The sequence below is a fragment of the Salmo salar genome, unplaced genomic scaffold (genome assembly GCF_905237065.1).
Source record: "Salmo salar unplaced genomic scaffold, Ssal_v3.1, whole genome shotgun sequence".
NCBI lineage: Eukaryota > Metazoa > Chordata > Actinopteri > Salmoniformes > Salmonidae > Salmo > Salmo salar.
Genome location: NW_025548517.1, coordinates 119,147 through 125,183, shown reverse-complemented (window position 1 = coordinate 125,183; position 6,037 = coordinate 119,147). Strand labels below are relative to the sequence as shown.

The following is a 6,037-nucleotide window of genomic DNA, read 5'->3' as shown; positions in this document are numbered from 1 at the left end:
CTTTTATCCAAAGCTGAGGGGCTATCTCATGCATCCTATCTTTTTCATCTATTGACATTCCCAAATCCACTTGCTGTACCTTAGATAGGCTTTTGTACAACTTCATATGGAAAAACAAGCCACATAAGATAAAAAGAGATGTTATCACCAACAGGGTTTGTGATGGCGGTCTAAATGTCTTAGATTTCACTCTCTTCAATCAGATATCAAAGGTCAACTGGATTAAAAGGTACATAAAAAATCCTCATAGCTTCTGGAATATTATACCTCATTTTGTTTTTCAGAAGTTCGGCGGGCTTAATTTTTTACTACAATGTCCATATATTGTGGGTAAAATTCTTGTGAAACTGGCGGTTTTTCACAAGCAGGCTTTAATGTGCTGGGCTTTGTTGTATAAACACAACTTTTCACCTCATAAATGTTTTATTTGGAACTATGGGTCAATATTACATAGAAATAAGATGTTATTTAACCATAAATGGTTCTCGAAAAACATTGTTCTTGTCAGCCAATTGGTTAATAACGGTGGGAATCTATTTACACGGAGAGAATTTATGGAAATATACAACTTTGAGGTTTCAAGCAAGGAATATGACACTGTTATTAAAGCTATACCTAGTGGGATAAAAACTTTACTTCAGAATAATGCATATTTTGGAATATCTCCGATTGTAAGCGATATTCAGGTGAATGGCATTGGTCTACTAGATACGAAATTCAACAATCGTTTAATAAGGGATATTTTCTACAGGAAGTCTATTCCCTCTGCGATATTTTGTTGGGCTTCATTGTTTGATGTAAACTGGCGCCGTGCTTGGCTCACTCCACACAGATTTATGGTGACCAATAAAGTAAAGGAGATCTCCTTTAAGATAATCCATAGATGCTATCCGTGTAATAGCTTGATTTCTAAATATATATTTGACGTTACCAGTGAATGCAGTTTTTGTGAACTAGAAACTGAATCCATTGAACACTTATTCTGTAATTGTTTATATAGTGAAGTATTTTGGACTGATGTAAAACTATATCTTAGCCGCAAATTGCATACAACCATTGATATTACTAAGTTTGACATATTATTTTACTACACTGATTCCACAATTGAACGTGAGTATGTCATAAATCTCTTTATTTTATTAGGAAAATCTTTCATCCACAAATCAAAATTTTTGAAGAAAAAGCCCCTTTTCTTAATTTTTTTATCTGATGTGGAACAGTACGTAGAATCTTTAAATCGTATACAAAACAATATGTCAAAAAAATGGATTCGATATATGTCTGTATTTGATTTGATATAATAGTTTTTTATTTTTCTCTAATTTCTTTGGATTCCCTCTGGCTGTTATGTTATGTTATGTTTTGCATGTTACTTTTTTGCATGTTACTGTTATTTACAACAAGTTAAATAAAGATCTGTGTAAACTAAAAAAAAAAAAAAAATAATAGTTAGCGAATACATTACTGTAAACTAAAAAAAATTATAAAAATTAAATAATAAAAAATTATGAATATGAAACTGCCTTAAATACAGATGTGAATGATAGTATGTTTTAAATTCTCACTTAAAATATGCAGTGCTCTATTTGAACGTCTCAATATAATATTATTATTTCATGAAAGGAATGAAAAATACATTTGTTTAAAAAAAAAAAAAAAATCTCAACTGCGTTTCCCTCCAGTCAGCAGACGGCGATGTGCGTCTTTCAGGCGATGCTGCAGCGTGACGTATAATCTAGTGGACGGAACGGATCAACAACAACGAGTCAGCCACCTTGGTAGCCAACAGCCGAAACATTTAGACTGTTTCTGTGCATATTTGCCTCTGTGTTTTAAATATACTTCTGACATCTAGTTAATTGCCCCCATTTAAATGTTATAGGTACATTGTTAGTCAACTAGCTGGCTTGATAAGTTAGCCTAGCACTAAACTAGTCGCTCATGCTAACTAGCTAGCTAACATCCCCGACCATGAGCTCACTGATGTATTCCTCGCCTACTAAAGAAGGGGAGGTCTGCTGGACGGAGAAAGAAGCTCTGTGGCTGAACATTGTCATGAAAGAGGAGAAGGAAGACGCGTTCAGAGTGAAGGAGGAGGAGGATGTTACTGTAAAAGAAGAGGAGGAAGAGAAAGAAGAGGATGCAGTTTTTGGAGTGAAGAAAGGGAGAGATAACGGTCATATTGACAGAGGAGTCAGGAGATCTGATTACCATCAGTAAGTACTGTCTTAAAAACGGACTCTAACTGTCCAAAGGGTTTGAACGAATGTGTTGTTTTAAAGCAGCATACTGAAATTCTATACTTGAAAATGTTGTTCTGTACTCTAGGAATTTATGTTATAATATAATGTTAAAGCTACATTTTAAAATGGGTGATTAAAGCCCTGAATGCTGATTGGCTGACAGCCATGGTATATCAGGCCGTATACCACGGGTATGTCATGTATTTTTACTGTTCTAATTATGTTGGTAACATGTTTATAATAGCAATAAGACACCTCAGGGGTTTGTGATAGATGGCTAATATACCACGGCTAAGTTCTGTATCCGGGCACTCTGTGTTGAGTCGTGCTTAAGAACAGTCTTTAACCGTGCTATATTGGCCATATACCACACTTCCTCTGGCCTTATTACTTAACTGTAACATGTGTATACCATCAGAGTCCCCCCACCACAAAATCACAACTTAATTGTCTCACAGAATCGCAAACATGTTATAAATGAAATTTTTGACATGTGTCCATTGTAGGCCTTGCGTAGAGTGTGTATACCCACAAAAAGCAGATTTCTAAATAATGTTGGAGAAATACATAAAATAAGTGTCACGTCCTGACCATAGTAACTGGTTATTTTCTATGGTAGAGTAGGTCAGGGTGTGACAGGCGGTGTTTTGTGTTTTTCTATTTCTATGTGTTAGTTCTAGGTTTTCTCTTTCTATGTTTTTTTGGGGGGTTGATCTCCAATTGGAGGCAGCTGGTCCTCGTTGCCTCTGATTGGAGATCATATTTAAGTAGGGGTTTTTCTTCCTGGGTTTTTGTGGGCAGTTGCATTCTGTTTAGTCTCTGTACCTGACAGAACTGTAAGTTGATAATTTCCTTTTGTTATTTTGTCATTAGTGTTTTGAGTAAATAAATATAATAATGAACACTCAACACGCTGCGTTTTGGTCCCCCTCTATACGACGCCCGTTACAATAAGAAGCATTATTGAAATGAAATGGACACGTGTTATGGGGAGACTGAACATATTAGCAAAAGGACAAGCGTTTTGGGGAGACTGAAAATATTAGCAAAAGGACAAGCGTTTTGGGGAGACTGAACATAATAGCAAAAGGACAGTTTGTAAGTCTTCAAAATAACAATTTTGAAGGAAAGGTGTGGCTAAACAAAAAAATATAATTTAGAGAGATAGTAATGTCCATTATTACTTTAGAGATGAAGTGGGACACCAACAAAACGTTATTAACAATGGATCAACTGCAGCCTATAACACTGACTGGAATAGTAATATATATTATTATAGAGCTCTGATCAGCCTATAAACATGATCTATTATTATAGAGCTCTGATCAGCCTATAAACATGACATTATCTATTATTATAGAGCTCTGCTCAGCCTATAAACATGACATTATCTATTATTATAGAGCTCTGATCAGCCTATAAACATGACATTATGTATTATTATAGAGCTCTGATCAGCCTATAAACATGACATTCCCTGAGAGATTAGATTTGGAGCTCTTCATCATTTGTTTTTAAATCTCACCGTCACCAAGTTTATTATTAATGATGTAATGTTGTGAAAACTGACCTCAGGGTATTGAGGGATCTAGTCTAGATTAAACCTCATAGGAAGACATTTTTATTTAATGCAGGTTTCATTCAGGTCTCTGTTTAACTAGATACTCTGTTTGTCTTTGGCAGGAGAGAGACCAGACTCTGACAGCAGGAAGAGTTCCTCAGGGGAAACAGACCCAGAGACGCCTGACCAACACCACTGCTCCCACTGTGGAAAGAGTTTTAGGTGGTTAGGGAGCCTGAAAATGCATGAGAGAACACATACAGGAGAAAAGCCCTACCACTGTTCCCACTGTGGAAAGAATTTTACTCAGTTAGGATCCCTGGTTGGGCATGAGAGAACACACACGGGAGAGAAGCCTTACCACTGTTCCCACTGTGGAAAGAGTTTTAGGTGGTTATGGGTCCTGAAAAAGCATGAGAGAATACACACGGGAGAGAAACCTTATCACTGTTCTCACTGTGGAAACAGTTTTAGGTGGTTAGTGAGCCTGAAAACGCATGAGAGAATACACACAGGAGAAAAGCCTTTCCAATGTTCCCAGTGTGAAAAGAGTTTTAGGTGGTCGGGGAGCTTGAAAAAGCATGCGAGAAAACACACAGGAGAAAAGCCTTTCCAACATACTAATACACAGGAGGAGAAGACATACCACTGTTCTCATTGTGAAAAGACATTTTCCCAGTCAGAGGACCTGAAATCACACGAGAGAATAGAGAGGCTGTGTTCTGACTTGTGTTTCTGACTGAGAATTTGTCCACGGCCAGGATTCATAGGGCCAGGGTGTCCGCTATGGACGCCTGGAAAAAATCAGCAGTGGACATTTCTGAACGTTTATCCAACAGACCTGTACATCCATGAATGGATCTCTATAATGTGTAACTATTTCTGATGTATGTGTTGTGATGAATTGTTTAATAGATGTACTATGTTAGGTATATTTATCTGTGGTTTAATTTCAACAGATTTTACTGATGCTATTAGATTGCTGTGTGGGGGGAGTTTTATATATACAGTGCCTTCAGAAAGTATTCACACCCCTTGACTTGTCCCACATTTCGTTGTGTTACAGCCTAAATTTAAAAAATATTGTTATTTATTTTTATTTCACCTTTATTTAACCAGGTAGGCCAGTTGAGAACAAGTTCTCATTTACAATTGCGACCTGGCCAAGATAAAGCAAAGCAGTTCGACAACATACAACAACACAGAGTTACACATGGAGTAAAACAAACATACAGTAGAAAAAGAAGTCTATATACAATGTGAGCAAATGAGGTGAGATAAGGGAGGTAAGGCAACAAATGCCATGGTGGTGAAGTAAATACAATATAGCAAGTAAAACACTGGAATGGTAGATTTGTAGTGGAAGAAAGTGCAAAGTAGAAATAGAAATAATGGGGTGCAAAGGAGCAAAATAAATAAATTAATACATTCGGGGAAGCGGTAGTTGTTTGGGCTAAATTATAGATGGGCTATGTACAGGTGCAGTGATCTGTGAGCTGCTCTAACAGCTGGTGCTTAACCTGTTGGGGATAGGGGGCAGTATTTGCACGGCCGGACAAAAAACGTACCCGATTTAATCTGGTTACTACTCCTGCCTAGTAACTAGAATATGCATATAATTGTTTGATTTGGATAGAAAACACCCTAAAGTTTCTAAAACTGTTTGAATGGTGTCTGTGAGTATAACAGAACTCATTTGGCAGGCCAAAACCTGAGAAGATTCTGTACAGGAAGTACCCTGTCTGATCATTTCTTGGCCTTCTTGATCATCTCTATCCAAAACAGGGGATCTCTGCTGTTACGTGACACTTCCTACGGCTCCCATAGGCACTCAGAAGGCGGCAAAAAGCTGAATGGTGGCTTTGCAGGCCCTGGCTGAAAAACATTAGCGCATTTTGATAGTGGTCGATCAGAGAACAGAGACTGGAGGCGCGTGCACGAGGCGACCCCATGTTTTTATTATTTCGTCTTTGAACGAAAACAACGACTCCCGGTCGGAATATTATCGCTTTTTACGAGAAAAATAGCATAAAAATTGATTTTAAACAGCGGTTGACATGCTTCGAAGTACGGTAATGGAATATTTAGAATTTTTTTGTCACGAAACGCGTCGGGCGTGTAACCCTTCGTCACCCTTGGATAGTGTCTTGAACGCACGAACAAAACGCCGCTATTTGGATATAACTATGGATTATTTTGAACCAAACCAACATTTGTTATTGAAGTAGAAGTC

The 6,037-nt window shown here is 37.5% G+C and overlaps 1 long non-coding RNA gene across 1 annotated transcript; it reads left to right on the top strand.

Moving 5' to 3' along the window:
• The first annotated feature begins 2,156 nt into the window (after window positions 1-2,156).
• Window positions 2,157-4,838, top strand: LOC106599963 (uncharacterized). The gene is made up of 2 exons (XR_006763603.1): window positions 2,157-2,216; window positions 3,927-4,838. It is a non-coding gene; the product is annotated as an uncharacterized lncRNA (long non-coding RNA).
• The last annotated feature ends 1,199 nt before the right edge of the window (window positions 4,839-6,037 follow it).